Below are 11,791 nucleotides of genomic sequence, written 5' to 3' on the forward strand. Positions count from 1 at the left end.
GTCTGGTTATGCATTTCTGTCCATGTTAAGAAATCCAACACAGTCATCATTTTTCTTCTGCGTATGTTGAGTCACTAACAGCAGCTTTTTTCCATCATTTTCTCCCTTAAAAAATAGTTGCCAATTTTTGATGGCTACCACATTAACTGATGATGTATACTGTTAAATTATGTTAAGGTATTAATTGACTGTGTTGTATTACTATTAGTACCACACTCCAACACATACACACACAGCCTCCCTCCAGCCTGCTCTACATCCATATCCATTTCCTTTCTTCATTTGTCATCTGTCTAGTTTAGCCAAGTGACTACAGAGGGAAAAAAACTTTCACATTCAGTCTGCATGACTTTTCCAAGCAAATACATGATCTTCTGCTTTTTATGTTGGACAGTGCAATGTCCCAATTTTAAATCTGGGTATTCACCATTCTGGAGAAAAAGACAGAGATGCTTTATAAGTGACATTATGAGTAGTTTTATTGAAGACAGAATCGGTTTTATTTCGAGATCTTTTACATGCAAAATATCCCCTGGTCATCAAACGAACAAACTGTGATTTGCAGTGAAAAGCCCTCACATTCTGGCACCTAATTAACTAGTTGAATTCAGATGTTTCCAATATTCCCTTTAAGTGACGTCAAATTAGATAATGCATTTTTCACCGGTGATCACACATTACATATAAAGCTAAATCTGTTCCAGTGCTGAAGCTTTATAGAACCTAAAATGAGTGAAAGTAGTCACATTCAGGATTTTGAAGGCAGTTAATGGATTTGAAACCTTGGGATCTTATAGAATAAGAATATAAAAGATATATGGGGTTTGACTGTCTGTATATAACATGTTTGATGGTTGGCTGGTCATAAATATGTGCCCACCAAAGGTCTGTGGGATTAATTTGTGGCAAGTTTATTCCTCTGCCAAGACACGAAATGTTTTCAAAAACAATGTACAAAAAGGGGGAAATAATAAAACTGACCACAGCAGGCTGCCTCGGTTGTGTCATGGTGCAGGGGCTGCTGGTTCCACTAAACTTACTCACAGCTACTGTGAGCGAGACTGCCATGTAATGATTCCTGTCACAGGGCATGTGGAATGAGCCGTACCCGAGGACTGAGAAATAAAACAGATGGTTTTGGAGAAACAGAAGAAGAAAACAGCAAAAACATTGTGCATGTTTTTTAAGTGCAACTGAGTCACCAATCTCTCTCCCGTGTGGAAAAAGCCTCCACATACTTTCCACTTGTGAAACAGCGCCAAACTGTGGAGGATCAAAACACAGTACAGTTTCAAGCTGCAGAATCTTACTTAAAAAAGTGCAATTTCTATATTCACTGATGTTATACAACACTCTTGAAACTCTGAAATGTGCACTTATCCTATTTCTGGGGGGGGGGGGACTGGTGTAAAAGAACGTATAAATATTTGTGAACAAAAGAGACGTTCAGTTCGTACTAGAATGGTGTATTTAGGGTATGACTTAATTTCCTGGGCTGTTTGGTCTCACTGTGAGATTTATGAGCTGTCTCTGTCGTAGCCTCTGGAAAGCTGCCTGGCTTATATCAAAATGATTCACCTCTTCTCTTCTTCTCTATCTGTCTCTGCTTTCCATACATCCATATTTCAACTGAGATTTATCTCCATTCTGGTTGTTTTCACAGTGAGTTTGTTGACCCCTCGGTGTGAGCAATGTGTGTTTTGGGGCTCGGTGGAGTGAAAACCTCATCTGATAATCTGGAACTGGCATTACTGCAGAGCGCTTTCTTCAGCATGATGTAATGTTTTAGATTTGGTTTTCCTACTTTTTATCACTTTCCAGTGAAGTCAAAACAACAATGAAAATGACCTGCCTTAGACAGTCCATGGACTTTTTTCACAGCAGACATTTTGACTTGTCATAGTGGGAAAAGCACAGGTGAAATTGATAACATTAACGATGGCTCAGTTCCATTTCGTGTGCCAGTAAGCTGTTCCAGTGAGCCAGCATTCACAATACCAGGACCTCCCCTTACTGGAATGAAGCTATCATTAATGTTATGAAATACACCTGTGCTTCTCCTACTACGACATGTCAAAATGTCTGCCATGAAACAGGTCTATTGCAATTAACACAATATGTGTTTATTCATTGCTGTCAAAGTTGCATTACATTTGTATGGGAATTAAGTTGTAAGATATGTCTGCAGTGCATTACCAAGCCACAATAATGTGTCTTTGACAAAAATAGTAATTAATTGAAATAAAATATGATATGCAATAAATGGTGAGCGGTGATATAAAGCATTTGTAGTTCTAAAAGACAATGTTTGTTGGTAAATACCAAGTGGCTGAAAAATTAAGCCAACACAGAAGTGCCAAAAACTGCAATTCCAAGAACGGCCACTTGAGGCCGGCTCCAGCAGTGAGTCAGTCCCCATAGAATCCCATGTTAAAATGCCAAACTTTACAGCAGACATAAAAATGTTAACAGCCTGGTACAAAGAAACTTTTAAGTCTCTAGGGCCAAAGCTCACTACTTAAAAATGTTCTCCAATTAACAGTATGCAATTTGGGAGTGGGCATCTCCCTTGTTAGCAACATTACCAACCTCCAGAAAAAATATTGGCATTGTACGTTTCTGCAAACCACAGATACGTTACATTTGCACATTATTATGTAACAGATATGTTGAAACTTTACTTTTGTTTACATTTCAGCAATGCTGTGGTTAACCTGTGGTTAGGTTTAGGTGCAAAAACACTTTCTTATCAAAGTGGTTTTGATAAGATCATATTTTGGCTTAAGATACCCTATCTGGGGGCACAATCCCAGTACAAAAAAATGTCTCAGAAGTAAGCAACCACTATTGGAAAACACAGTGACGGGTCACTAAAAAGGAGCTGGAAAAATAGTGATGGAGTGTGACAAAATACCCACATTTGGTCCCTTAAAAGCTGCCGAAAACACAGCAACAACTCAGTATATCATAACTGGTTTTGTTGATCTCAAACAGTGGTCTGCAGCTTGGTAGGCATCTTGCCTGGCTGTCAAAATATCCACCATCCCCACCACCTCCGGATGACAAAGTCAGTTCATATATTACTTTACTTTAGAAATGTTGATATGATACATAAGAAATGTGTAAATGTAATGTATTTGTGGTTTGCACAAACGTACAATGGCAACATTTTCTTCTGGCAACCAAACCGTGCACGCACATCTATAACCAAAAGATTATTGAGACTTAGGCTACTAGGTTTTGACATCCTTTACTACACTGGTTTTGCAACCAGGAAATTTACAGACCAGTTGCATGCATCTTGAATCATCTCACTTGATGCTACTCAGCTAATCAAATTTATGCATTCCAAGAAGCATTGTGACACACACACGGGACAGATGAGACGAGAGACAACAGTCGGATAAATAAGTGAGTCAGAGAGAAGTAGTGTGCTCCAAAGAAAGAGACAGCAAAAACAGCTGGTAATCAAGAATGAACAGACTCTTACATGTCCATTCTCCCCACAGGCAGTTTGAAGCCAGTATGTCTCGTAACGGTTATGATTTTGTGGGAGGGTGGTGAACAAAATGAACTGGGTCCATCCCCCCTTTAAAAAATGATCAAAATGCCTGTTGCCTACAACACTGTTGGACTCACAATGGACATTAAACTACAGTAACAGCTGTGGAGTCTCCAAGGGTTTCCAAATCTAAAAAATCTTTTTATAAGGTGTGTCAAGGTTTAACACATGTAGAGTCTTGGGAGTGCTTGTTTTTTAATATGTAGTTCTCCACCCCGGCTTCACCAACTGTGGATGGGCTGTTTGGAAAGTGAGAGCCAGATGGCTGCAGCTGGATGGAATAATTGGAAGAGAGAGTGGAGGATTGTGGGAATGTGTGGAGTGACAGAAAGGTGAAAAGAAATAAAGTGGAAAGGGTTTAGAAGAGAGGTAGAAAGTTGGATGCTGGTTAATGTACTTGAGGGGTGGAGGCCGGGATGAGCAGCACTGGGGCCATGTTTGTCCGTCTGTCTGTCTGTTACACCCATGTCTGGCTGTTCTCCTGCTGCTCGCCTCCAGCTCCCTGCCTGGAGTAGTGAAAGTGGTACGATTTGTCAATACGTAGCCTAAAATATGAAAAGAATGTACCGCACATTCAAAGGCATGAAAAGATGTAGTGACGCAGAAGTTCATCTTCCAAACAGCCAGAAAATGGTTGAGCAACCTAGTTTGAGGTTGTCAGCATTCTCGCTGCTCCTCGTCATCGCTCAAGTCTGAATCAGTCTGAATTTTCTGCACAGGATGTGAAAAGCAGCTGCTGGTCTGCTGACGATAAACGCAAGAGGTCGCGGAGAGCAGTCGGCCCGTGTGGAGACGAAACACTCTGACGAAGCACTTCCCAAGATTCCACAACACGGTGCTACAATACAGGGTTACCGTGGAAACCAGATTGGGTGAGGCCGGCCGCTGAAAGAGTGACAGCGGGGTTTGACTTGACAAGTGAGGGGCACTGATGGCGGGTGCTTCATCGACTGAATTATACGTTGAGTCACACGAGATGCTCACACACCCTTGAGATGAAGTAACCTCAGTGTCAACAGTCTTGAGGAGGAGCAGAGGCACCAGACAAAAATATTTTATCATTCGCTTCTTGCTGCTCCTTTTTTATCTGCGGTGATTTGCGGAAATGTTTTGGGGTCTTTTGGGAATGTCCAAATAAAGTTTCAAGTCTTGTCAAAGCAAGTCTCAAGTGTCAAGTCACAAATTTTAGAAGTCAAGATGCAAGTCTTTCAGGTCTCCCAATGCTAAAATTACACATAATTTGTGCTAGTATTGTTGTTAACAAGTCCTTTCAATGTACAGGACAAATAATTTACTTATCATTGTTTTAAATCCAAAATTTAGAATTGAAATTTTGAAATTATTGTTATTGCTTTCAGTTCTCAGGTCAAGTCCTAATTTTTTGACTTAAAAAAAATAACTGACTAAATAACTGCCTATAAATAACTGATTTTCTGGTCACTCGGGGGCAAAAACAAGCAATGAACACAATAATATCATTATAACCTTATTAGAAAATAGTTGCATTTATCCAACTAAAAAGATGCTGCAGTCCAATTTTCACCCTCCTTCTCTCTTCCTTTTGGTCTCCACCAACTCCCGAGGGAAATTTCTGGCTCTTAAACTGCTAAATTTTCAACTTTGTCTTTGTCCCACTGGTGCTGGACGGGCTTTTTTTTTTTTTGCTTAAAACAGCTGCTGGGTGCAGGCGAAAACAAAAATGAACCAGAACAGTTGTGGGCAGTAAAATCGAAACGATGACGCCGGCGGCCTGATGAAACAATATAGACTGAAATGAACCGTAGAGCTGACGGCAACTGTAGCGTGGGCTGATAATTCTCTGCGGGTTCGTCACTAAGAGCAACAACTTTCAGACACAAGTAATCATGTTAATGCTTTGGATGTAACTTGTAAAGAACACTTTGTTCACTTGTGGAATATGCCGCTTCAGACAGCTGTGTGTGCAGAGGTCAGTCACAGTTTATACTTCCTCCAGTCAAACCTGACATTGGCTGTGCTGCCATTTCCAGGCCGGCAGTCTTTCTTTACACTTCTGCATGTTTTCACACCTTGACACCAGGTATAAATAAGCCTGACCTTAACAGGGTAACACATGTATGTTTCTATTTCTGCAGTATGCCATGCATTTGAGTGAAAGAAGAAGAGAGACAAAAGGAAAAGTGGTCTTGGTGGAAGAGTACGCTGTTTGCTACTAGTGTCCTCCTTTAACCCGTGACCTCACACACAGTCCACAGTTCGGCCATTGTGAACTGGCTCAATGTGAAACTTCTCCTGTGGGGTTAATTTCCCAGACTGTCCCGGTGGTTTTAATGAGGCCAGTGGGAAAAATGGAGGAACCAAGTCTGCATCTTGTTTACCCGCCTGAATGAAAAAATAGCCACTTTGTTAGCATTGCAAAATGAGCTTCGCAGACGTGCACAGAATTTGGGACCCATGTGAAAATGTCTGTGCCTTTTCCTGTTGTCACACCAACGAAGACTGATTGTCATATGAAGAAGAGGCCACAATTCATCACATTAATGAATTCATGATCAGGCTGCCAGTGAAAAGGTGATGATATTCACACAGACAGGGCACATTTCCAAAGGGCTTACAGTAAGCTCCAAAGGCAGCGGCGTATAGGGTGTCACTCTGACTGACCTTGGTCAATCTTGTTACTCACACTGTTGGCGTGTGTCTACGACGTGCATTTGTGCACCGCCACCTTCGCAACAACCTGCCTCGTCATCTCTTATTGAGCAGGTTGTGCTCAAAAGCTCCTGGTGGAAGGAGACGAGGAGGAGTTTTGAGTGGGCAGAACTTTTTTTGGCCTTCAGGAGATGTGAAACAGAGCAATGTGCATTAATTAAGCCAGCCAACTGTCAGGCAAAACATATGCAGGAAAACACAAAGATGCTGTTGTTGGTGAGTAAGTACATGAATTCCCGACTGCAGTAAAACCTGCTTGTGCCCAAAATGCTGAGCCAATTTGGATCTGCGTCCTCATTGTTTTACTTGTGGTATTTTCCCCGTCTTTTAAAACATTTAGCTTTAATGAGTAAGCGCTTTCCATTATGTTCTGTTTCACTATTATTAGACAATAGGTTGTTTTCTCTATTATGGTAGGCTGACATGCACACAGCACAGAGCAGGAGCAGGGTATATTCCAGCTCTCCTGCCTGCCTCCTAAAACTTCCTGACGACACCACAGACGGAAAGCAGACTTTCTTTGCGGTGACCCCGCAGAATGAAGGTTTACAAGACTCTAGCCAGTGAAATAATATAATTCGAAGTCTTGCCCTCTCTCTGCCGTATGTTTTTCTCATTGTCACTCCCTTCCCGCTCTCTCTGCCAGTGTGTACTTTTAAGGCCTGAAGGCAAAACTATTTCCCGACCAAAGCAGCGATCCTTTGCCGAAACTCACCAACTTTGTACGCCACAAACACACACACAAACATGAGATTATCGTCACTAAATATTCTCTGATGCCCTGATGATGCAGACACACTTTCCAAACCAGTGAGGGGAAATATCATTAACTGTGTACTTTGCTGCAAGCATCACCATTACTCACTCATTCCCGTCTAGACAACATGGGCATGCCGGCTCACCTGGGACTGTATGGAGGAGGTGGCCCACCTGCCTCATCCCAGGTGAGGTCAGCCTGTTTTGGGAAATGCATGACAGCTTCTATTAAGATTATTTGCTCGGGCTCGATGGGAATTAATGATCAACACAGGGAAAACAACCTCTGTCATTTGAGATGCATGTAGAGGAACCACAGTGTGGCTCATTCCTGAACTGGAAAAGGTCACCTTAGCTTGAAAATAAGGAGCTGTGCTGACAGAATCCTGTGTGGAGGTGTAACGGAAGCCCTCATGTACAGACCACCTCACTCCCCTCAACACACACATAGTCAGACACCTCCACAAATATACACAGCCGCAGAAATACACAGACACCTCAGCAAACACAGTCTGAAAAGTACGCTGACATTTATGTGTTGCATGTGGTCACGTAAGGATCTTGTAAATGAAAAAAAAAATTGAAGAATAATCCTTCTCATTGCAAAATCTGTCCTCCCTGTCTTCAGATTTGCAGACACACCTGTGTTAGGATACTGTTTTGACACCATGACTAGAAATTATACACTGGCCTTCATATTGGCCGTGCCAACATGAGTGGGTCTGGAGAGGTTTGATTCAGAGAGGGGAGTGGTGGAGGAAGGGCAGAGCAGCTGTGGATGAGCAGTCTGCTAGTTGCTGAGTGAAGCCTGGGTCACAGTTCACACCCAGACATTGATTCTAGCAGTGGCTAACAGGAGGGATATAATAGCATTTCTTCAGTATTGGTAGGGTGGTGATGATCTCTCCTGCAAAGACAGACAAGTACTGATATTACAACCCTATCGCCAGACGAGAACGTCAATAATACACAATTCTGCAAAACCCTGGTTTATGTTCAGTCTGAGATTTCTTTCACATTTATTGCCAATGTTTTAAAAATGTGTCCTTGGTGAAGATTAAGGAAGGATTGTGGTTTTGCAAAATAAGCTGTGGTGTAGGCATGGACAAGGATAGGCAGTTTAAACACTTGGGGAAGGATCTGGAAAGACTGTAGTTACAGTTAAAGGCGACAGTTAATTGTAAGTCTGTGACAAACTCCAGTCTCATCAAAACACCCCACCCCACTTCCTTCCGAATCATTTTCTATGAATGTAATGCCTCAGGATATATTCTGGGTAGTAATGTGACAATGCATTAACTAGAAATCACACACACTTAACATACAGTAACTACCATAAGAACACCTTGTTTATTGCCTGTCCTGCCTTCCAGGTAGTCATAAGTTTCAGTTATTTTCACTGAAGTAAAAACCAATGATGAAAAAATTCAGATCTTAGACCTATTTATGCTTTAAAGAGGGGTATCGTTGTTGATGCAGCACCACAAAACAGACTGGAAAACTATGTTAAACTCTCAAATACAACTCTGAAGTGCTTCACGTTTTATTTCCAGGACAGGAACTACTGTGTGTTGATGTTTCAGTATAATGTGATCATGTGGAGTCCCCCAAGGCTCAATCCTTGGACATCTTTTATTTAACATTTACATGCTTCCATTGAGCCAAATAATTTTAAACAAGCTCTTTAATCTAAAATGTTTTGTATAACTTGAATGCACCAATAAGATCATACCTATTGCAGCTGCATTACCATGCAATGCAACTGTGTGCTTAATGTTTACTATCTCTGGCATATTATATGTGGAGATACTACATGAAAGAAACCAGATTTACTGTATTCTACTGACAAGGAGGTCAGTTCCCACACATTTAAATCTTTATGGGTTGTTCACACATTGATGTCACATTACCACCTGAGTGAGAGTCTTTATAGGGTTATATTTATATCTTTCATTACTATAACAAACTGAACTCTTTGCTACCTAGATGCTTGAAAGGTAACCAAGAAATCTATGGTGGGATTTGGAATAAAAGGTCAGCAGTAATGTAAAGTAATTATGATTTGTAGTTTAAGATAGCTAAAACAAACAAAACTAGTGGAATGGTATTTCAAGCTAAGATATAATGACTCAGACAAAGGGAAAGTGGAGGCAGTTGTATCAGACCAGCATCATAAAAGAATTATTTCGCGTGGGTGAGAATATCATACCACCTTGTATTGTATTATCCCTTTTTTTTCCCAGGCCACCATCCCCCACACGCCTCTTTCCTCTCCACTACCTTTTTTGGTCTCAGTCTGAACGCCTCTCTCCATTTGGCTCCATGTGAGACTGACTGCAGCCCTCCTCACACCATTTGCCACAGTGCTGTTTTCTGAGGGAAATGTTTTACAGACTGTGCCACAGACAGCCAAACACTACAACCACAATGCTTTAACCCTCCAGTGTGTGTTTGATACTTGGATGTGACTGTTAACGGTTCACTGGAGTGCATCCCTGACCTCTCTGAATGACTTCTGCCAAATGTATTGTAATAATAAACTCCAGAGCTCATTTGGCTGCAGCTCTAACAATACTCCAGGTCGGCTGTGACTCACATGGATGGCAGTGCAGCACACACACACAAAAAAATTATCACCAAGCTGTGAGAAAATTACTCATGGTCTGTGGATGGGCACACTGACAGACCTTGTTACATTATTTCCCAGCAGAATACTTTTCTGCATGGACAAAATGTTAAGAATGACCTGAGAGGAGTTCCCCCCAAAGCTTTCCCTGTTTAACTGAGAGTTGGCGCTTATAGCTCACCACTGCCAGTGGAGTTACAAGCCTATTAAAAACACCCTTGCACTCTTGGAAACAAAATTATCTTGTAATAAAGCCAGAATAGTTTGGTGTATGACTTACTTCTTCATTACTCAGTTGTGCCGGTAAAGAAAATTTCTGATTTGTGCCTTGCTTACGAGAAAAATAAAGAAACGAGAGGACAATGAAGCTGCAAAAAACACGAAGGACCAAAATGGACATTTTTAAAAACATCGTCCCCTGCCTCACATTCACCTTGGCTGACTTTGTAGTTATTTGTCAGACAGATTACAAAACTGTCAACACAGGGTAATCTGCTATGTCTTGTGGCTTTATAGGCTGTTAATATGACATCATCGGAGTGTGTATGTGCATGCATGCGTGTGTTTGTTTGCGTTTGATGTCTCTCTCCATCTCTAACCTCCTATAATTACACAGCTCATCCTCCCCTGAAGGACATGACATCAGAAACCACAAGACAGTTACTTATTTAAAAGGTGAAAACATGGGAACATCTTCACATGTTCACACAGTATGGAGGTTTATGTGACCGTTTATCTGACTCATGGAGACTGTGACGCAACAGGAGGTGTGTAGTTCACATATGGGGGAGAGGAAGTAACATATCAGGGATTAACAGCCTTTCAAAACCTACCTGTATGGAAAACAAACACCTCTCCTGATACTTATGCAGATACTGTATATCAGTTTGAACTACAGTTGAACTGAACATTGCAGAAATGGGTTACTCATATACAGTACAATCTAAAATAACTGCTGCCATTGTGCAAAAGTGACAATGACATGGGGGGGCATTATGAAAGTTTGTGTTTGTTGTGGAGATGGTCTGGTCAGTGGTGAGTGTCTTCGAGTTAAAGAGGAAGTGTGGAGATTTCTGAGGTGAGGTCACTGAGGAGAGGTCACATTGCCTAATAATTTAGAAGGGAAAACAAGAAGTAAAACTTTTGGAAATCATTTCTCCAAGAAACAGATTTCAAATGAAAAATATCTAAATTCCTGGTTACACAAAATGCATCAGTCAACCAAATGTCATCAGATCTGAATATATGTATTTATTATCATCTTTAAGTGCTTGCCTAAGGGCTTAACAAAAATCTTTGGACTTTCTCATTTCATTCTCTAAATAAATCCTTTGTGCAACACAGTAATTAATCTAGTATGCATGCTCATAGAGCCATACCTTGAATGTTATTTTAGCAACACATTAGCCACAGACAGCAATGGCAAGCTCAGTTAGCAGCAAAATGTCATTGTAGACTATAGAAAGCAACAATTACAAAATTGCAACAGAAAAACCTGCCGATAATGTCTCCAGTGAAGGTATCAAAAGAGTCAACCAAATTGCCAAAATAAACGTCGTCACTGTACATTTCTACAAACCATAGGTATGTTACATTTGTACATTAAAATGTAGCCAATATGTTGAAACTTTTTCTTTACATTTCAATTTTATGTTTTAATAACACATGGATGTAAACATCATGTTTTCAGGCAGCAAGGCAGCAGGCAGCAACCTCTGAAGCTGAAAAATGAAGCCAACAGGGAAGTACCAAAACTCCAGTTCCTCTGACGTTCTCTTGAGGCTGGCTCCAAAGCGAGTCAGTCCCCATAGACCACCATGTTAAAATGTTATACAGCAGAAGTAAACATGTCTACAGCCTGGTACAAAAACAGTTCAGTCACTGATTTTCCCATTCATGACAACTGTATGGAGGTACATTTTTATATAACTCACCCCTTTAAATTGTATTAAGGCTTAAAGTTATGCTTGATTAAGGGCATAGCCACTTTGAGTGATAGTCTGCCTGCTTGGCATCACCACAGTCTGTCCAAATATGGCAAAGTGCCAAACTCGAGGCTTCAACACGTGAGTGCACAAACCAGTGGGTGACGTCACGGCGGCTGCGTCCATTATTTTTAAATAGGCTGGAAATGTCCTGAACTGACATTTTGTGGGTCT

Source organism: Epinephelus moara, chromosome 1, assembly GCF_006386435.1.
Source record: "Epinephelus moara isolate mb chromosome 1, YSFRI_EMoa_1.0, whole genome shotgun sequence".
NCBI classification, from domain to species: domain Eukaryota; kingdom Metazoa; phylum Chordata; class Actinopteri; order Perciformes; family Serranidae; genus Epinephelus; species Epinephelus moara.